Here is a 21,654-nt window from a genome sequence, read left to right on the forward strand (position 1 = left end):
CTGCACCCGAGGACGTGGTGGACCCCTCCTTTTCCACCAATCCTCTTTGACTCCGGGTTCACGAGCCACGGGTGCGCGGAGGGGTTTGCGGGGAAAACACGGGAGAAGCCAAGAGCGAGTTATTCCTTGGATTTTGTGAAACACCAAGATGCTGAGAAACAGGGAGCAGAAAATCCGTTTGCTTTTGTATAACCAGTCGCGCAGAGCGACCCTCTGTGTCTGTTGCCATGGGGACCGTGGGAAGGTGAAGTGCTCAGTTCATCTCAGGGCCTGTGGGGCCGAGAACCGTTGGTCAGTGCCGGGGTGGTTAGTGAGAGGCAGGGCCCGTCTACCGGCCACACCTTCGCGCTGGGCACGTCTCTCCACTCAGGCCACCTGGGGAGCCTCACCTTGCGTGGAAACGTGATTTGAGTCCTGGCACCCCCGTGGCTATTATGTGATCCTGAAGTCACTGAACATTCATCTCAGAAGGAGCCAGGATTCCTTCTTTCTACAGGTGAGGAAACTGAGGCCCTGGGGAGCAGTGGGGGGGAGGGGGTGCCAGGGCCCCTCATCTGGGAATTACTTATCATGGCTGTGGCCCGAAACTGGGTCTCCTGATTCCTCTGCTGCCCCCTCCCCCAGGGCCGGCAGACTGACAAGGGGGCAGTGGGTCTGGGGGAGAGCAGTCAGCCCCCCGTGCGACCAGACTGGTGCTCATTTCCACGCAACACTTGGGATCATCAATATTTGGGCCAAAGAGACCCTTTTCACCCTTAAGGGGCGCCTGAGTGGCTCGGTCGGTTACGCATCCGACTCTGGGTCTCAGCTCAGGTCAGGATCTCGCGGTGTGTGGGTTGAACCCCGTATTGGGCTCTGTGCTGACCGTACAGGGCCTCCTTGGGATTCTCTCTCTCCCTCTCTCTCCCTCTCTCTCTGCCCCCTGCTCCTGCTCTCTCTCTCTCTGTCTCTCTCTTTCTCAAAATAAATAAATTAACGTAATCCTTTTTGCTCTTGAAATATTTAACTTACTGAGATGGTGATGGCTGATATTATGTTCTTCTTTTGAAAATAAAGTTTATTTTATGGGGGGCGGGCAGAGAGAGGGAGAGAAAGAATCCCAAGCAGGCTCCACATGGTCAGCACAGAGCCCAATGCAGGGCTCGATCCCACCAACCATGAGATCACGCCCGGAGCCAAAATCACGAGTCGGATGCTTAACCGACTGAGCCACCCAGGTGCCCCTGATTTTATTGGGAGGTGACACCTTTGGAAGGTGCTTAGGTCATGAAGGTGGGGCCCACAGGAATGGTCTTATGACCTTATAAAAGAGTTCCAGAAAGTTCCATAGCCCTTTCTGCCATGTGAGGGCACAGCGAGAAGACAGTCGTTTATACACCAGACAGCAGACTCTCACCAGACACCAAATCTCTGGGCACCTTGACCTTGGACTTCCCAGGCTTCAGAACTATGAGAGATAAATAAATAAATTTTTATTTACAAGTCACTTAGTTTTTGGTAGTGTGTTAGAGCAGCTCAAACGGGCTAAGACATGAGGTAACCCAGGGCTGGTGTGGTGATGGCACGAAGTCATCGAGCTCCTTCCGTCTTCTGTTTTGCTGCGCATCACCTCTAATCGCAAGGCAGCCTCACAGTCTCAACTGGCTGCTGGAGCTCCAGCCATTATGTCCACCGTCAAAGCAGCAGAAAAGGAGAAAGAGAGGAAGAAGGGCTGAAGCGCCCCGGCCTTTTGTGTCCCCATATAGGTCAGTCATTGGTGAAGGGGTGTCTGGGTGAGGGGAGGAGGGGAGGGGCAGCCCACAGGCATTTCTGGGCGAGGTGACGCCCACGGGCAAGTCTTTTTGCACCAGGACGGTGCCCCAGGGCAGCCTCGCTCAAGCTGGGGGGGGGGGGGGGGTGAAGTACACTGGCCTGGTGAATGGGGGCTGGCAGAGGTGACCCCGTGGCCTTGTGTTTTGCTTTTGGCCAGCTGACCCACACAGCTGGCTCCGGGTACTCCGGCCCACAGCGTTGGGTTCCCTCTCGTTCTTCACGTATCTGCCTGTTCCAGCTTTTCCTGAAACCCTCCTCCCCTTCTCTGTCTTCCGTTTTCACCCAAGACTTGCCTGCCCCGTTCCGTTCCTCTGGAGTTTCTCCCTGGCCGCCTCGGATGCCATCTCTCACTGACCCTCGGGTCCCCTCCCCTTCCGGCTGGGCCACCTCGTCCCGCCCACCCCGGCGAGAAGGGAGACGGGGCCCACAGGACATCATCACCCTCGAAGCCACCCTGCCAGGCGCTCAGGTGAGAAGTCCGGGGTCCCCAGGAGGGGCCGTGAGGGACCCGAAGGGGCCCTGGGCCAGCGTAAAGCAGAGCAGGGCCATCACCTCTCTGCTCTTGGATGTGACTTCGGGAGCTCTGTCCACTGCTCTCTGTGGCCGCCCGCAAAATAGCCTTCCGGGGGCAGGATCCCCCACCGTCTGTGCTGTCAGAGGGAGACAGTTGGGAAGGGAAACAGCTGGGCTATTTATTAGAAGAAAGAGCTGCCAACCCCAGACAATAGCAGAGAGAGATGCCTCTTTGAATAAAACAGGCCACAGCACACACTTCCTCCGGCGAGAAGGGCACAGCGGGGGCCGTAATGACACCTGCGGGCCTCCCACGGGCCTGCGCTTTGCCCTGGGGTTTTTCTGTATTTGTCCTTTATCGAGAAGGGGTGTCGGTGCGGGGGCCCCCGGCACAGCTGAACGGCGACATTCCCACCACGGGGCTCGTCAGCAGGTCCAGCTGGACGCTGGTGTTCTGCACTTGAAAATAAAAGCCCGAGTTTTTCCTCGGGGATGCGGGGACGGCTCGTTACTGACACGTACACTTGCAGGGATTTCCAGCTCTCAAGTGGTTCTTCCTTAAGGCCGTAGAAGTTTGAAGATATTTAAGTATATATTCCTTTTTTGGAAAACTTTTACAGAGAGAAATAGGGAAAGAGCAGCGGACAAGGGCAGAGAGAGAGGGAGAGGGAAAAATTCCAAGCAGGCTCCACGCTGTTATCTCAGAGCCCCACTCGGGGCTCGATCTCACAAACTGGGGGATCACGACCTGAGCCGAAGTCGGATGCTTGACTGACTGAGCCACCCAGGTGCCAACACCCTGCTTTTTTTAAAATACGGATTTTATTTGTTTGTTTGTTTTAGAGATGGGGGGGGAGAGGGGGGTAAGGAGAGAGAGAGAATCTTAAGCAGCCTCCGTGCCCAACACGGAGCCCAGGGTGGGGGGGGGGCTCAATCTCGGGACCCTGACATCATGACCTGAGCTGAAATCAAGAGTTGGACGCTCGACCAACTGAGCCACCCAGACACCCCCTTTTTTAAAGTGGGCCTCGTGCCCCGTGTGGCACCTGACAGTGAGGCTCGATCTCACAACCTTGGGATCATGACCGAAGCTGAGAGCGAGAGCTGGACACTCAACTGACCGAGCCACCCAGGCACCCTAGATTTGTTTCTGTTGACCCGGATGGTTGGCCTCCAAGATATTCTGAAGTGGAAAACGCCAGTTGCAAACAAGATTATATGGTATTACCCACTTTAAAAGAAAAACAACATGCAGACTCAAAACCTACGTACGTGCATGAGTTAGTGTGACTGCAAATCAGGAAGGGAAAGCAGAGTCAAATGACATCTTCACCCCTAATATTATCTATCTATCTACCTATCTGTCATCTATCAATCATCTATCTATCTACCTATCATCTATCATCTATCTATCATCTATCTATTCTCTATCTATCAATCATGTATCTACCTATCATCTATCATCTATCTATCTATCTATCTATCATCTATTATCTATCATCTATCTATCTACTATCTATCTATCTATCTATCTATCTATCATCTATCTCCAAACCCCAAGTTCACACAGATACTTTCCAATGCAATTCAACCCCCTAGGGCTCACTTTAGGTTTCCCTCTTTCCAAATTTGTAAACTCAACTTCTACGACAGAAGACTGGCCTCCCGTTATCCTTATGTGTTTACCTATTAGAGCAACGTAACCAATCTCTTCTCACTGGCACTGCCTCCTCCCCTAAGCAGATGCTCCCCTCTCCGATCCTGTGCCAGGAGATCGCCCGGCAGGTCTCCTCACCCTGCTGGACACCCTGCCCAGGCTGTACCCGCCATGGATGTCCTTCTCCGTGTCCACCTTGCCTGGGCTCCAACCCATCGAGCTGGGCTGCCTCCTGGCCCTCCCTCCGTGGGGACGCCCCCTGACCTCGCTTGGGTTCTGATATCTCATGCCACCCCCATTACGTGGACATCCCCTCACTCGGCTCTGGTTCCGACACTGGTATTGGGCCATCTCCTTGTCTGAAGACCTTCTTCACACTCTTGGGCTCCAAGCAGGCTGCTTCCGCCAGGCCTCAAAGACCCCCTTTTCTCTGTGACCGGCCCCTGACTTCTTACCCTGGGCCTGCAGTTCCTTCTGGCCCTCGCAGGGCCACCTGCCTGATAGCACCGCTTACGGGCTTTGGACCGAAGTGTTCAGGAAGAACTGAAGTGTTAGCTAATTCTTTACCTCAAACGCTCCCAGCTACTTCCTGTTTCCAAACCCATCCACCGGTAGCCGCTCAGCCCCCTTTTCATCATTCCCAACAACTCGAGGGATCTACAACAGTTGTTGAGAAGCGGAAAGCGGAATTAAGATGCACAGCCGCTGACAAAGGGGAGACGACATTATCGTTATTTGCTCACGGATGGAGACACACAAAATCCTCAAGAGAATCAGCTCAAAACTACTGCGCCGGTAAGGGAATTCATTAGAATGCCCGCATACAGAAAAGCCACACGTATCACTAGCTTTCTTAGAAACCAACGGAAACCATTAGAAAATCAAACAGGAAAAGGTTCCTTTTGCAACTGCCTTCACCCTCGGGGCTCCAGGGAGGCTGGGGGTCCAGAATGTTGGAGGGCCTGTCCTGGGCGGGGCCGGGCCGGGGACCCCCTTCGTAGGACCAGGGCACCCCAGCACGTGACACTCGATTTCACGACTTGTTTTCTTTTTCCGTCTGGAAAGCAAATGGGAGGGCTGTCTGCTGTCATTAAGTGACAGGAAGCTTTGTGTGCCCCTTTCTAGAAGATAAATTATCCATTTCCAGAACGTGTACTACTTACAAAATCCCTCTGAGAAATCACTCTGCCCAGAATTTGCCTGGGTGTTTTTTAACGTTCTTACTAAAGAACAGAGAGAGAGGATGGCCCATGGAACCTGCTTCGAATGAGGACATTCTGCTCAGGAAGCTGCGTCCAGAAGGCGCCCCCGGCCACTCTCCGTGGGTGTGGGCCGACCGCCCACCCAGTCTGCCCCAGGAAGGCGACTCCTGTCCTGAATAGGCCTGACACGTAAAAAGGAGAAGCCTCACCAGCGCAGGGGTTTGATGCCATATGTGGTCATTGTCTGAATGTTGTGTGACGTCACCTTGGGTCAAAAACCAGGCACCGACAAAGCCGCCCCTCTCTGAGATGAACAGCTGTGCGGGGAGGGTCTCCGTGATCGACTAGGTGTTTCGTTGATTCATTGCTTTCACTCGTCTCTGCCTTGCTTTAGCAAAGCAGGCCTGGCCCCGAGGGCCATCCCTGGTTTGGGAAAGAGTCTGCGGGATGCGTGGGCTGTACGGGCTCAGTGTCCCTTTTGGGGTTTGAGGAGAGACCCGGAGGGCCCAGGTGCCATCCCACCATGGCTTGGGTGACCAGGTAGACAGTGGTGGTCTCGGATAGGCATCCAGGAGCAGCAGGTGTGGAGGGCAGGTGGTGAGTTTGGGTCACGGTCAGTTGGGGCACCTCGATAAGGGAAGTGACTGCAGGGAGGGCACGTGGATCCCCTAGGGCCTCTGTGAGCTGTATTGCTCGGGACCCTGTTTGTTACGTGGCTCACACAGGCCCCCACTCTAACAGGGTGGATCTTTGGGGATCGGAGTCAACTCAGGCCCCATGTCCCATCATCCTCAACATGTCTGCTGAGTCTCCCTTCCCAGCCTACAGCCACCCGAGTGAGGAGCTGCAGGTCCCCACGGGGAAGGACTCGGGGCACCATCGAGGCAAAATCTGCCACGACGTCCTGGGGACCTTCCCCGAGGGCACTGGCCACTTACTTAGTAGGTCTGGGATCTGAACATTTGGTTCGGGTCCGGGGAACAGACCAAGGGGCCATAATTTTTAAAATTAGGGTGGCCGCCCTCAGCCCCTGGCTCCCTCATTCTCGTGTTTTATTGGACGTAAATGTTCAGCGGTGTTGGCTGCCTGTCGATCTCGCCCCCGTGGGCACCCAGCTCTGCTAACTGTCCCCTCAGCTCTTTGCTGGGAGAGATGCCTACAGACACACTCGGTGCCGGTTCAGGGCCAAGGCCCCTTCAGGGAAGTCATCGGGTCCATTAATGGGTCAGGGGGAGGCCTGGATATCCCCTCTGAGGGGAAGGTAAACTGTGTACTGTCTTTTACCACAAAGAAGGAAGCCAGGGGCCTTGCTGGTCATGGGAATTGCGGCCTCCTGGCTTCTGGTGGTCCAGTCACCACCGGGTCCCTATGACTCTGGACCCTAACATCCCCTGGCAAGGGCCCTTGTGTGTCTCTAGACAATCCTGTGTGTCTCCAGATAGTGTCCCCGTCCATGAACTCTTGCTTGCCAGTCTTAACATTCCCCCCGCTTCGAATCCAGTCTAAGGAGTAACTCTCCCACCCCCGAGGGGTTGCCTGACTGCCTGTTTTCTTGCAGCAGCCCTCGCACCTCTGGGGTTAGTTTGGGAACCCGGAGAAGCAGACACCGGCTCAGGGTGAAAGACAGAAGGAGTCTGGCCCGTGGGAGAAGAAAGGCCGGAATGTGGAGCGGCCACGCGAGCCGGGGAACCCCGTGCAGGCATTTCAGGGGGTGGGGGGTGGCCAGGTGGCCATCAGGGAGTCCTTGAGCCACGTGACCTATCGGAGGCGACCCATCTCCCAGGAAGGGCGTCTGCCTCCGAGTCCCTGCCCCTCCGTCCTGATCCGAGAGTGCATCTGCGCAGGCGCGAGTTATGTCCCCTGCGAACGGATCTGAAACCTACAACCTCGTGGCAGCCGCTCGCGCGCTGAACGAGCTGCTTAATAGCCCTGACTTGCTAGAACCAGAATGATTGTCCCTCCGCTTCCTCTCTCTGTTTCAGTCGCATGCCTGCAGCCAGAATTTGCTTTTTTTTTTTTTTTTAGCTTATTTATTTTGAGAGAGAGCGAGCACTGGGGAGGGGCAGAGAGAGCGGGAGAGAGACAGAGACAATGCCAAGTAGGCTCTGAGCTGCCAGCACAGACTCAGACGCAGGACCCGAACTCATGAAACTGAGATCGTGACCTGTGCGGAGAGTCGGATGCGTACACACCTGAGCCGCCCAGGCGCCCCCGGAATTTGCTCTTCTGTGAATGTCACAGCTGACGCAAGCCAGAGGCTCCTGGCCAGCCCCCCCCCCCCGGTTAACGTGCGTCCTTTTGTCTTCTGAAACAGGCAGCCCCGATGTGCCTTGTCCTGCTTCCAAGTTAAACTTTCGAGACAGATGAGTAGCAAAATAAAAACAAAATAATCCTAAAGAAAACAGAAAGGCGTGAATAAAGATAAAAGCAGAAATAAAATGAACCAGAAAACACATAAGAATGGCAATTAAATCCAAAAGCTGAGTTGGGGGGTAAAGAATGAAATAAAAAGGACAAACCATTAGCTAACCTAATCTCTAAAAAGAACAGAAGCATAAATATACAAAATAAGAAATGATAATGGAACAAAATAATTTTTTTTAAATGTTTATTTTTGAGAGAGAGAGAGAGTGAGAGCAAGGGAGGGGCAGAAAGAGAGGGAAACACAGAATCTGAAGCGGGCTCCAGGCTCTGAGCTGTCAGCACAGAGCCTGACGAGGGCTCAAACTCGTGAACCATGAGATCATGACCTGAGCCGAAGTCGGATGCTTAACTGACTGAGCCATCCAGGTGCCCCAAGTAAAACAAAATGATTCTGCTGAAAATTATTAGATGGAACCACAGGTCGATGGTTCAACCTACTATTTGTTCAACAAATACATGTGAGCACCTGGATGGAATTAGCAATGTTCTATGAAAATACACACGACTGAGAATGACGCCAGAGGAGCTAGAAAACCTAAAACCTAAAACATATCAATTAACGTGGCATGAAAAAAAAAAAAAAGTCAAAAAACTACCTCCAAAACAAATAATGCAAGGTCCAGATGACTTCACAAGACAAGGCTACAAAATTTTTAAAGAACAGAAAATCCAAAGGCTGTTTAAACTCAACATATAAGAAAATAAAACTGTACATTGAGAGTGGCTGACAGAACTCTCAGCGTAAGAATTTAGGACTCTCGTCATCTGGGCTTGTGCCCTGCTACCACCTCACCCCCACTCTTTGTTATTGTGAGGAAATCCAACTGTTTGTCCCGTTTAATATCCTGTGGTATGCATTTCGCTGATTACATCTCCATGGTGTCATTTGACATGTTCCCCTGTCCACTGTTTTTCTCGTAAATTGGTAGTTAGATCTAAAGATTTCATCGGTCTTAGGTTTAATTTGGGGGGGAAATCCTACTTCATAGATGAGCTATGTATTTCCATCGGGAGGCACATAGTATCTGGCGGTCTCTTTTTGTGATGTCAGCAAACTTCGATGATTATTGCTGACAACTATTAATTCCTCAGAGGTTGCTAAGTGTTAATATTCTAACTCTACCATTTCTTCTTAAGCTGGCTTCCTTCAGTGGAAAGAATATTCCCTTCATCAACTCTTTGGCTATCCCAAGGTACATTTCATATGGGAACAGTAGGATAAATGCTTGACTCTGTCTCTTAATCTGCCAGTTTTCCAAACAGAGTTGGTTTCTTAGTATTCCCCAAAGGTGACCAATGAGGAATTTTACGTTTTGCTTTTCCTATCATTATGAACTCACTATTTTAGACATATTTGGTATGTTTTGCTCTTTTGAAATGACTAACCTTGCTAATGCTCAAATTATCCAATTTTGGGCTGTGGGATTCTCTTTACCCGTAAATTCATTCACCATGACTCTAGTAATCTTTGACAACTCCTTGCCTCTGGTGTGAATATGTTCTGGGCTCTCCATCACACTGCCTGTCCCAGGCCTGGAATCAGTTATTCCTCCGAGGAGGCCTGGCTTCCTTTTAGTGAGAAATGGTATTGGGGCGCCTGGGTGGCTCAGTTGGTTGAGCGTCTGACTCTTGACCTCAGCTCAGATCGTGATCCCAGGTCGTGGGACCGAGCCCCATGTCAGGTTCTGCACTGAACACGAAGCCTGATTGGGATTCTCTCTCTCTCCTTCTCTCTGCCCCTCTCCCCTGCTCATGCACTCTCTCTCTCTCAAAATAAAAATAAACAGATAAATAAAAAGAAATGGTGTTAGTGACCACAACTGGGAGCTGGGGGAGCATCTTCTTTCTGGATTAGTCATTGTTTTCATGTTTGTTAGTGGCCCTCACTAGCAAATTGCAGACTTCACGCAGTTTTTGTTAGGCTTGTTGACTTTACACTGCACTTCCTTCTCCCACTCCAAAAATTCCAGTTTCAGTGACTTGAACCTAATGCTTTTTTTTTTTTATGCCACAAATGCACACGCAATAGTTTCAGAGTAATGCTACAAAACTATGACCAATGATATGAATAGCAAAAATCGGTTTAAGCCCTCTTCGGCGGGGGTGTTTGTTTTGTTCAGAGGCTATATCCCCCTTGGTGGGTAAAATCAAGATGCTATGCTTTAAAGTCACTTGGAATAGTGTTCTCTATGGGGTTGGGTCACATGCAGAGACATGGAGAGGGTCATCTGTTTTATTTTGCCCTTATTTTAAGGGATTGCCTTGTAAAGTGTATTTTTGTTTCAAAATACGCAAAATATTTACATCAAATCTATAAAACACGCAGATTCAGGGAAGACTGACACCTAAACCTGGTCTCTCTGTCCTTCCTATTCCTTCTCTCCTCCGATAAATCGCACTTTTTAAAACTCGCTTGTTTTTTGCTTGCTTGTTTGTTTTTCCAAATGAACTTCGTAATCAACTTGTTCAGCTCCAGCAAACAAACAAACCAAAACCCTGATGATATTTTTATTGGACTGCATTTCCACCTCTAACTTAATTTCGGGAGAACTAACATCTTTATGATGTTGAGTTTCCTTGTCAGAACAAAGGATGTCTTTCTATTTGCTCGCATTCTTTTGTTGTCTCGAGAGGGCTTTCTAGTGTTGTTTCCCATGTAGGTTTTGGATGTTCTGGAAGACACAGAAACACGCCGCTCAAAGGTCTCTCCAGTGAGAAGCAGGCGGTGAGCTGACAGTCTCCAGCAGGTACTTTTTCCGGGACAAGATGCTGCACCCAATTCCAATGCGTGTGTGGGTTTTCTCCCAGCACCGAGCAATTCTCTCACGCCAGCGGGTTGTCCTACAATTCAACTCAGTTCTGACACTCCCTACCTGGAGATAGTGTCAGACACCAGAGGTTAAGGACTCAGTCCCACCAGACTGCACTCCCCACCTGCCACTGCCCCTACTTCTTCTACAGGTAGCTAGTCTGGGTTGTCATATGGGCATCTGATCAACAGATCAGGTGGGAGTTTCTACAGATGGGAGTCTCCCATGACTTTCTCTTGGGTTGGATTAATTTGCTCGATTAATTAGCAGAACTCAGAGAAACATTGTACTTATTGGATTACTGGTTTATTATAAAAGGATATGACTCAGGAACGGACAGAGGGACGAGGTGCATCAAGCACAGAGCATGGGAAAGGGGTGCAAAGCTTCCATGCCTTCTCTAGGGTGCCACTCTCCCCAAATCTCCATGTGTTCCCCAACCCAGAAGCTCTTTGAACCCCATCCTTTTGGGGATTTTGTAGAGTTTTCATTTCATAGCCATGATTGGTTAAATCATTGGCTGTCAGTTCCTCTGATAATGACATTTGCAATATTCCTCTTCTGTCCCTGGAGGTCAGGCAGTGGGCTTGAAGCCTCCAAACTTCCAATCCCATGGATTGGAACGGGCCTGGCAACCAGCCAGATCCCTCAGTGGGGCCAAAAGTCACCTCGTTAACATTACAAAAGACACTTTGTGGCTCTCATCACTTAGGAAATTCCTAGGGTTTCACCGGAGCTCTGCCAGAAATAGGAAGACGGCCAAATAAATATTTCTTATTATACATCACAAAATATCCGAGTCCACCTCTTGTGCCGGTTATGTTTTCAGGGGGGCCCTGGGCATCGGCTGAGTCAGGCCACTCGAATAGTCTGGCTACTCTTCTGACCAACACAGGACGACGCTAACTCCAGATCTCCTGCTGGGCTGGTGGGGACTCTCACAGATGAGGGGTCCGAGGGCTCTTCCTTTCCCACACAGCCTCCTTCACTTTCAACTTTCTGCACTCTGACTCCATCCTGGCAGCTGCTTCCCAGAGAACACAAACTGTGACAAAGGCTGTAGACTTGAATGAATGAATGCTTTAGATATGAATGAAGTATGTTTTAAAGTGGTTGCTGTTCTTACGTATGAAAGCTATCAATTTTTCTATGTTCGTTTTGTACCTTGCTACTTAACTGAATTGTATTGTTTGTAACAGTATTTCCATTGCTGTTTGGGGGTTTTCCACTGATAAAATCGCATCATTTGTGGATAGTGAGAATTTTACCTTTTTTTTTTTCCTAATTCTTATGCCTCTTCTTGTTTTTTTCTTGCCTAATTGCATTGGCTAATACTCCAATACAGTGTTAAACACTGTCTTGTCTTGTTCCTTGACAAATCCTTGACTTGTTCCTCACTTTAGTGAAAATCTTCAAGTGTTTTCCATTTAATGCAATGTTGGATCATATATATATATATTACATATAATATATCATATATATTATACATAATACGTTATATATATATTATATATGTGAAATCATGTTAAGAAGATATGTTTTTTTAAATGTTTATTTTTGAAGGAGAGAGGGGCAGAGCATGAGCAGGGGAGGGGCAGAGAGAGAGGGAGACACAGAATCCAAAGCAGGCTCCAGGCTCTGAGCTGTCAGCACAGAGCCTGACGTGGGGCTCGAACTCACGTACCGCGAGATCATGACCTGAGCCGAAGTCAGATGTTTAACTGACTGAGCCTCCCAGGCACCCAAGGAGATATCTTTTAATTCCTATTTTATTGGGTTTTCTACATGAACGAGTTTTGGATTACAAATGTTTTGTAAAAAGCTGTTAGATTCTCTCTGTTAATTTTCTAGTTAAGGGCGTTGCATTGACGTTCACTAGTGAGATGGGGCTGTGCTTTTCGGAGTAGACTCATCAGGTGTATGGCTTAGTTCTTTCCTGGTTAGGTTAGCTGATGATTTGTCTTTTTTTTGAGGGTTTTCACCTTCAGAGCCAGATTTTTTATTATTGCTTCCACTGTTTTTCTTTTTTTAACTCCTTAAATTGCTTTATCCTTATTTTTTCTTCTGTTTTCTTTTAGCTTACTCTGTCATCCAGAGTAGCACTCTATTTATGTGACATTAATACTATACATTTTCCCTGGATAATTGCTTTTGCATATCCCATCGGTACTGATATGTTTTCAGTCCATTTTATTTTCAAGAAGCTGGGTAAATTCATCTTGTAGGTTCTGTTTGCCCTCAGGATTGTTTAATAGTATGCATCTTAATTCCAGGTAGAAGAGATTTTTTTGTTTATTGTATTGCTGACATCACAACTTTTGTCGTATTATGATCGGAGGATGTTGCTTGTACAATTTCCATTCTTTGAAGTTTACTAAGATTTTCTTTGTGGCCTGACATACGGTGAATTTTCTGAAAGTTCTTTGTATCACACTATTATTTAACATTGTTAAATAGCTGATGCCAATTAGATGAGAAAGAGAAATGAGGCAAACACAGTAGAAAGGAAGAGGTAAAATGATCATTATTGTCACATGTTATCGCTGAAAAACCCAAAAGAACCCCCCCAAAATCTGTATAAACAAAGGTAATGCAGAAATGTGGTTGTGTAAAAAAGTGTATACAAATCAATACCCTTCAAATATAGGTATGCATGATATTAAATATTATATTATATATTAATTACGAATATGATATAATCATATACATATATATTTAGAAGCATAGTGTAGGACTAGTTATACAGTTTGTAAACATTGTGTATAAAGCCATATAGCTACCCAGAGATGTTTATCCAAGCAAAGAGCTTGTGTTTATGGGAAAAAAGGGGGAGCCCCAAAGACATCTTCAGGCTTCGCGCTAAACTTTACTCCTCGCGACCCTTCCGATCGCTCCACAGAAATATCAGAGCGGCCAAGAAACCGGCATATTTAGGAAGAAAAGAGGTCGGAGAAAACGGTCAGGGTCACGGTCACGTCAAAGAAGAATGGAGAGGGGTGCTTTGTGCTTGGAGTGCAGAACAACGGGCCTTCAGGGAGGGAGGAGAGAGGGCGATAAGGAGACAGGAAGAAAGATGGGCGAGTCCCCAGTTCCTTCTGCCAGAGAGAAGAGGCTATTTGGGGGATGGATGGCAACAATCCCTAAAAGCAGATTTCATCTCTCAAGGGACCTTTGAACAAACAGGATCCGTGCACCAGTTTTTTCTGAAAACAACCGTAGGAAACAAGCCGATGCCGTTACGACTGCAAAATTACTGGCAAGAAATACCCTTTGGGGACCGTTCTGAGGGCAGAGCTTTCATGGGGGAACCGCGTTTGAAAAAGCGAAACCTCGTGCGTTTGCTCTTGAAGCTGTAAAAGCTTTCTCGTGTTCTTGCATTAAACGGCGTTGTCAGGGGACTGAGAGCTTTTCCCTTCACTAATGGCCCATTATGGCCTCAGAGACCGACGTCTTTAGAAACGCCATGGTTCCCTTGGCCAGCCCTGATTTCATCGTGGCGGGAGCCACCTGAACTTCTAAGTGCTGCTGCCAGGCTTTTTTCTTAAATGTGGAGAATGCACAGCGACCGGGAATTATCCTGACAAACTGACGTCTCCGAAGAGAAAGCTGGGCCATAAACCTTTTTGCTAACGCAGTGCGGGCTGAGCGATTTCTCAAGGCTGCCGTTGGCTGGTGCTCCCGCGGAAGGCCGCTGGCCTTGGAGCCAGAAGTCTTTAGTTAAGCCCTAGATTCACCATGAACTCGGCTTGTGATCTTGAGAACCACTCAGCCTTCCCCTAGCTCCGTTTTCTCCTCTGTTGGAGAGGAGAATGAAGGGTTCCTATCTCACAGGATGGCCGGGAAGGTTCAAAAGAAGATCATGCGTGCAACCAAATGGTACAGGGCCTGGCATGTGATGAGGGTTTGCGGAATTGAAACCCGGGCCCCTTGCTAGTTTGGAGCAGTGACCGCCACACAAAGTCCCCTGGAATCGCCCGGGAAGCTAGAAAACCAAAACGAAACAAAACCCAAACTCACAAAATCCTGGCCGACCCAGATCCCTGTGCCTGCCCCAGACCGATTTTTTGTGGTTCTGTGTCGTCTCTATATGTCGGGCACTTGGGAGCCCCTGGTCCAGAGTGTTGCAAGTTACAAAAAGGTGACCACCAGGCGCGTCTCCCGGCGGGCACAGCGCACGATGCCCACATTCAGCAGGCAGCGGATTCTATGGCACCGCAAGAAATCTTCCATCGAAGCTATTGTGGCAGACTGAATTCCCTCAGAATCAACTATCATCACAAAAACTGAAACCTAAGTGTTACCGCGAGGCAAATCTCAAACAGAAACAATTGATATTAAACACCAAGCTGTTGGAACTCAGGCTACTTTGTCAACGCTGTAAGAAGTTCTCGAGAGAATGTTCTGGAGGGTGGGGGCTGGTCTCCCCTGGGGAAGGCCACCTGGCTACTCCAGGAGGTAAAGTTTACCTCAGCAATCCCCCGAAGTCTGGAGGGCAACCCGCACCAACAACCTTCCTAGGGGCCCATCATACCGAGCATCACGCAAGGGGACTTTTCGCAGACTTGCCCCTAAGGCTTGTAGGGCGGGCCGGGGGCACAAGAGGATGCCCGTGGCCCGTCCGTCTACTATGAGGTGGTAGAGGAAGCAGAACCCCTTCTCCTGCCTTGACACGAGTACCTGGAAGGCAAGGAATGCTTTTAGAATTCCTGAGTGAATCGGGGTTTCTGTGGAAAGGCCGTATGATGACCTCCAGCCCCAGCCCAACGCCAAGGTCTGCCTGTCTCTTCTCTCCCCATGCCCGGGAGTCAGGAGCCTCAGCTGCCTCCAGCCTCTCCAACAGCCACTGCCTGGCTCGTCCTTGGCCCCAGGAGCCTGTGTGCCCACCAGCCTGTGTCCCCTTCGGGAGGGTGGCCCAAAGCATACTTGGGGTCATTTGAGTGGGAGTTCCCAGAAGCCTGGGCACCTAGAGCACCATCTGGGTTGGGAGGGGCATGGGCTCCAGGTGGGCGCATCTCCTTGGCCTTGACCCACGGGGAGGGGTAGCTGGGGAAGGTCAGAGCAGCACCCCTAAAGCGTGGGGCCCAGGGCAGTGTCCGTGGCGAAGCTGGCTTTATCAGGGTAGTAGTGCAATGAGGGGTCATGTGGGGCAAAGAGGACTCGCCGAGTGTCCCAGCACACGGTCGATGGCAGTGGGTGCGGGCACTGAGGACATGTTCCCGGAGACTAAGAAGCAGGATGGGCTGAATTATCTGAGCAAGGAAGGGAGTAGCGACGTGGGGGGGTACTTTAGACAGAGGGAGATCTTAGACAAAGGAACGGAGCTAAGAGACCAGGTACGATGTCCAGAGGAGTCATGTGTGAGTCTTGGGGACGAGAGTGGGGGTGGGATGGGGGCTTAGGGGAGGGTGGGAGGGTGTTCATCGGGAAATTAAAAGCAACACTTTATAAACAGGGGGAGGGGTGGGAGCGTCCTTGGGTAAGGCATCTTCACACACAAAAGGTGCTCTTCTATCAGGGCGTCTGGGTGACTCTGAGTTGAGTGTCTGACTCTTGATTTCAGCTTAGGTCACGATCTCACAGTTCGTGGGTTCGAGCCCTGCAATGGGGCTCTGCACTGACAGAGGCTCCGCTCGGGATTCTCTCCCTCTCTCCCTCTCTCTCTGCCCCTCCCCTGCTTGTACTCTCTCTCTCTCTCTCTCAAAATAAATCAACTTTAAAAAAGTACTCTCATAAAATGGACTGTGGTCACCGTATTTGCGAATTCCATGAAACATCATCTGCTGAAGCCCAGATACTAAAACCATCTAATGCTTTTAAGTTAAAGATATCACATTAACTTTATCTGTTAGTGTTTTTTAAAGCTACAGAATAACAAAGAAACTCTGTTCCTGTACTAATTTTGTTTTTAAGAGCTGCATTTATTAGATGTTTGTATAGCACTGAGAGTTTTCATAGGCTTTGCAAGCTGCAGTATTGTTCCAAATAAACAAATTCAAGTCTTGCCCTAGGATATTACAGACAAATAACACAGAAATCTTTCTTGTTCTCCTTTTCATTTAGATTATCCGACGGGCTTTTAGGACTGCTTGTTGATGGTATGAATCTGAACAGTGGAGGCCCCCAGAGGGGAGGAAAATGTGAGTTTTGAATATGACTTTTCTACTAAACAAATGAAATGGAATGGAAATCCATTGTAATAAACTCCACAGGGCACGCCTGTTCTCTTGGTGCAGCAAAAGTCCTTTGTAATGACTGTGCGGTTGGCATTCAAAGTCCTTGCTTACAGTGACTAAAAATGAAACGGTACAAGGAGAAAAAAAGAAGTGCCTGGAACCCAGTAGGGGGAAGTGGGCAGTTGGCTTGTCATTCAAAATCTCTCTCTCCCTCATCTTGGCCAGTTCTGCCTCGATGCCACCATGGCATTAGAGGAAGGTGCAGTCCTGTCACGGAGGTCTCCTTCTTTTCTGTGACTGGCTTTGACACAGGTATGAGAAACAAGTCTGGCCGAAGGGAACCTCTTCCAGCCCTTGTGAGATTTGGGTGTGATGCCCAGACAGCTGCAGCCATTTTGCAACCATGAAGACCGTGAAGCCTTCCTCGACACCCTCACCTCGGGAGAGCGAGGCGCTTGTCTAGTTATTGGATTAATGCCTGAGTCTGTCAGGCTGGATGGTCAGATCCCCGCAGGCAGGGACCCCATCTGGGTGTTCTGCACTGGGCAGCTGAGACATAGTGTGGTGCCTGCCACATAATGGGAGTTCAGTAAACTTTTTTTTTTTTTGGTTAAGTTTATTTATTTATTTATTTCGAGAGAGGCAGAGAAGGCAGCACGAGTAGGGGAGGGCAGAGAGAGAAGGAGAGAGAGAATCCCAGTGCACGGCCTGATGCGGGGCTCAAACTCGTGAACCATGAGATCGTGACCTGAGCACAAACCAAGAGTCAGATGCTCAACTGACTGAGCCACCCAGGCGCCCCCAAAACTTTTTTTTTTTTTTTTTTTTTTTTTAATAAACGAAGTTGTTGAAGAGACTCTGTTGTAATCTGGTGTTGTAACCACCAGGTCACGGGCAGGTTTGCGTTATGCACACCTCTTTTGACAGGGATTTCGAGGGTCGAGGGAGCCTACCCTGTGCTACAAATATGTCAGAAGACTTGAATGTTCTTTTGTGGTCCCAGGCAGAGATCCCGATCTGAAATGTCAAGGATTTGTATATTTCAAATTCAAATGTCTTTGATCTTTACTTGGTATTTTGACCTAAGAAAGAAAGAAAGAAGGAAAGAAAGAAAGAAGGAAAGAAAGAAAGAAAGAAAGAAAGAAAGGAAGGAAGAAAGAGCACTGCACAAATTGTCAGGCTTTTGTTTGTTGGAGAGATGGTGGGTGGTCAAGCCTTGGGAACCAGCCTGTGCATTCTCTGCGTGGGGAAGAGCATGTCAGTCGGCTTTGTTCTCAGTGGGTAGATTGTTCTGGAACCCGAGGAGGAGACAGACAGGTATTCCACAAGATTAGTCACCGGAGAACTGTCTCTGTCACGTGATTTCTTCCTGTAATTGTTGATAGGAATTTTCTCTGTGTGAAAGAACGAGCGAAATGAGACATTCATTTTATTTCATTGAATGAAAGCAGTTAGAGCCTCCTGGCTAAAGTAGTTATTGTTAAACTGTAAATTTAGATGGGTGGGGGGGATTAGGATGTATTCTTCTTTTTTTTAATGTTTTTATTTATTTTTGAGACAGAGAGAGACAGAGCATGAGCAGGGGAGGGGCAGAGAGAGGGGGAGACACAGAATCCAAAGCAGGCTCCAGGCTCTGAGCCATCAGCAGAGACCCCGACGAGGGGCTCGAACCCACGGACCGTGAGATCATGACCTGAGCCGAAGTCGGACGCTTAACCGACTGAGCCACCCAGGCGCCCCAGGATGTATTCTTGATTAAACTGTAGTAATTGGCAGACTTCCTGGCCCAAAGCTTACAATGACAGCCACCCTGTCCCCCTTAGGCAACAAGGACCATGTACTTGCATGTTTGTGCTTTTCTGCGTGTGGTTCTTTCTTCCTTTCAAAGGACTAGATCATTTCAGCCTTACGACAACCCCGTGAAGGATGAAGATCTATTTTACAGACGAGGAAGCGGAGGTAGACCATTCTGTGTGTTTTGTTTAAAATCTCGCACCTACTAAGCACAGCAGGGCCTAGAATGTAGGACTAGCCTTTTCCTACTGTTAGAGCCATTTTCGTTGGAAACCAGGGTGAGCCAGATGAGACAGGAGGGAGGAGGACTGAGGGTCCCACCGTGGTAGCTTAGTCTATGGACACGTGGCTCAGTTCAGGAGAACATGTGGCTCACAGGAGGCCGGGGCCCGGGGAGGGGGCACCTTAGAACGGTTGGCCCCGTCCTTGCTGGAAGAGGACGACAACATCTATATCTGAACACAGCTCAGAGAAGGAGGCAGCGTTAATATGGACCCAAAGGTGTTTGAAACTCATCCAGCGAGAGTCAAAACCCTGCCTTAAGTGCGTTTCGATGTGTTCGCTAACTCAACTTTTGACAAATATTGTCTCCTAAAAGCTTTGCATGCTGTCTGGGTGGGTTTTTGGATGTATAATTCATATTCCTCCTTTCATTTGGCAAGCTGATTTTCTATATATTCACGATGCCTTGGCAGATGCCATACGACTGAGCCCTGTAGTTAATCTGTGTAGCCCCACATGTTGTAAATATTGCATTGCTGGGATGAAATCGGCTTGTTCATTTCTTAAGTGTTTTCTTAACGTGGTATTTGGATGTTTCCGGCTAATAGTTTATTTAGCATTTTTGCACTGATACTCACGAGTGATATTGGTTCGTAGCGATCTTATATTCCTCCCGTCTTTATCAGGCACAGGTACCAATGTTACACTTGATTCTTGAAAGGAATTCGGGAGTCTTTCCTCATTTCTAATGCTCTGGGGAAAAATCTGTATGTATGTTCACTGTCAGAAAAATTCGAAGGCAGAGAATGCCCATTCTTCCAAATAAGTTACGAGAGAAAAAATCCACCGAATCCAATAATACAATTTCTCATGTTCTTGCCCTATCTTCACCCGACCTCAGGCTTTGTAGAAAGTGAAGTCCAAGGGCGCCTGGGTAGCTCAGTTGGTTAAGCTTCCGACTTTGGCTCAGGTCATGATCTCACAGCTTGGGGGTTCGAGCCCCGCGTCGGGCTCTGTGCTGACAGGTCAGAGCCTGGAGCCTGCCTCGGATTCTGCGTCTCCCCCTCTCTCTGCCCTTCCCCTGCTTGCGCTCTGTCACTCTCTCTCTCTCTCTCTGTCTCAAGAATATATAACCATTTAAAAAAAAGAAAGTGAAGTCAAACCAGGAAAAACAGAAGCAGGAGAGAAGAGTGGTGCTGGTGAGGAGCCTGAAGCTGGTCCACAGCCATCGTCACAAAGACAAACTGGACCCTAAATATGAAAACATGAAGACTGTATTTGGATAGATCAGGACACAGACGCCAGGAAGGGACTTAAAACGACGTGTAGTTCGAAGGAGCTGTCTTTAAAAACGCCAGCTTCTAGGGGTGCCTGGGTGGCTCAGTTAAGTGTCCGAGTTCGGCTCGGGTCCCGATCTCGCGGTTCATGAGTTCGAGCCCCGCATCGGGCTCTTTGCTCTCAGCACCAAGCCCGCTTCGGATCCTCTGTCCCCACTCTCTCTGCCCCTCCCCCCCCCCAAAACGCAGAAAACATTAAATAAATAATAAAAGCCAGCTTCTGAGGCTAGAAAGGCAAATAGGGAGGGAGAGAGGAAGGAGTCTTTTAAAAACTGGGTGCTGGAGGGGGGCAGGAACAAGAGGAGAACGTTTGGGGTCCTGCAAGAAAAATGAGCCACACATGGGAGAATATGCAAACACTGCCCTCGCTGCCGAACGAACCAAACAAAAACATCCACTCGAGCCCCTGGACTTTCCCGCTGACAGGACAGAGTGAAGTTCAGCCCGGAGTCCAGCAAAACACCGACGCCACAGGCACCGATACGAAAAAGATCGATGGGTCCACCCGGTGTTAGCAGCGCCCCAGACCAGAGGACAGTTCGAACAGAATTAAATATACTCAAAGATGCATTTGAGGATAAAACCACGGTGAATCAGAAGTTCAAAAACTAAGAAGAAAGATGTAAACAACAACAACTAGGAAGAGATCAAGAAAAGGGCGACTGAGTTCAGGAAAAAAATTGGAGAGTGGCGCCTGGGTGGCTCAGTCGGTTGAGCACCAGACTTGAGCTCAGGTCATGATCTCACGGTTCATGAGTTTGAGCCCCGCATCGGGCTCTGTGCTGACAGCTGGGAGCCTGGATCCTGTTTCTGATTCTGTGTCTCCCTCTCTCTCTGCTCCTCCCCCACTCATGCTCTGTCTCTCTCTGTCTCAGAAATAAATAAACATTAAAAAAATTTTTTTAAGAAGATGGAAACAACTAAGATTAGAGAGTAAGTTGTGGGAAGGACAGTCAAGGAGGGAATTACATCCGTGTTACTGGAATCCCCAAGGAAAGAAATAAAATGAGACAGACAGAGCTAATATTCAAAATGATAATCCAAGAAAAAATTAAAAAAAATTTTTTGGTTTATTTTTGAGAGAGAGAGACAGAGTGTGGGTGGGGGAGGGGCAGAGAGAGAGGGAGACACAGAATCCGAAGCAGCTCCAGGCTCCAAGCTGTCAGCACAGAGCCCGACCTGGGGCTCAAACTCACAAACCGTGAGATCACGACCCGAACCAAAGTCGGATGCTTAACCGACTGAGCCACCCAGGCGCCCCTGTCAGACAGTTTTCAAAACGGACAAGAACTTGGGGAACGCTGCACCCTAATGCTTTCCGGCAGAATCTACTAGAGAATGAGCTTCACTAAGCAAGAGATGACTGAGGAGGCCTCTGCACAAGGAGTGAGGTGGGCATTTTAGGACCGTGGAGGAAGATGGACGGCTGAAACCGAGGTGAGGTCGGGGCGGGAAGAGCGTGGGTTGGGCAGTAGAATGCATCTAAGCCAAGCCCAGGGGTTACCTTCCCATCACTTGAAAAGACACTCCTTTGAAATATTAATAATAATAGTAATAGTGAATGACATATATTTTACGTACTTTATAGAAATTTTCTCGCTGAACTTAATGTATGTTGCTTACTTGTCACAATTTCATTCTTATGACAACCCTTTGAGGTTCTCTTACTCCTGTTCACAGATCAGGAAACTGAAACGTGAGAGGGTTTGC

General features: G+C 48.8%; 1 long non-coding RNA gene across 2 annotated transcripts; it reads left to right on the top strand.

Moving 5' to 3' along the window:
• Window positions 1–217: 217 nt before the first annotated feature.
• LOC125937680 (uncharacterized) lies at window positions 218–16,640 on the top strand. Of its 2 annotated transcripts, XR_007462471.1 has the most exons (4): window positions 218–496; window positions 1,627–1,745; window positions 2,100–2,281; window positions 16,479–16,640. It is a non-coding gene; the product is annotated as an uncharacterized LOC125937680 (long non-coding RNA). The 2 variants fall into 2 exon arrangements; XR_007462470.1 differs by lacking the exon at window positions 218–496 and having other exon boundaries at window positions 1,363–1,745.
• Window positions 16,641–21,654: the final 5,014 nt, after the last annotated feature.

The sequence above is a fragment of the Panthera uncia genome (genome assembly GCF_023721935.1).
Source record: "Panthera uncia isolate 11264 chromosome A3 unlocalized genomic scaffold, Puncia_PCG_1.0 HiC_scaffold_12, whole genome shotgun sequence".
NCBI lineage: Eukaryota > Metazoa > Chordata > Mammalia > Carnivora > Felidae > Panthera > Panthera uncia.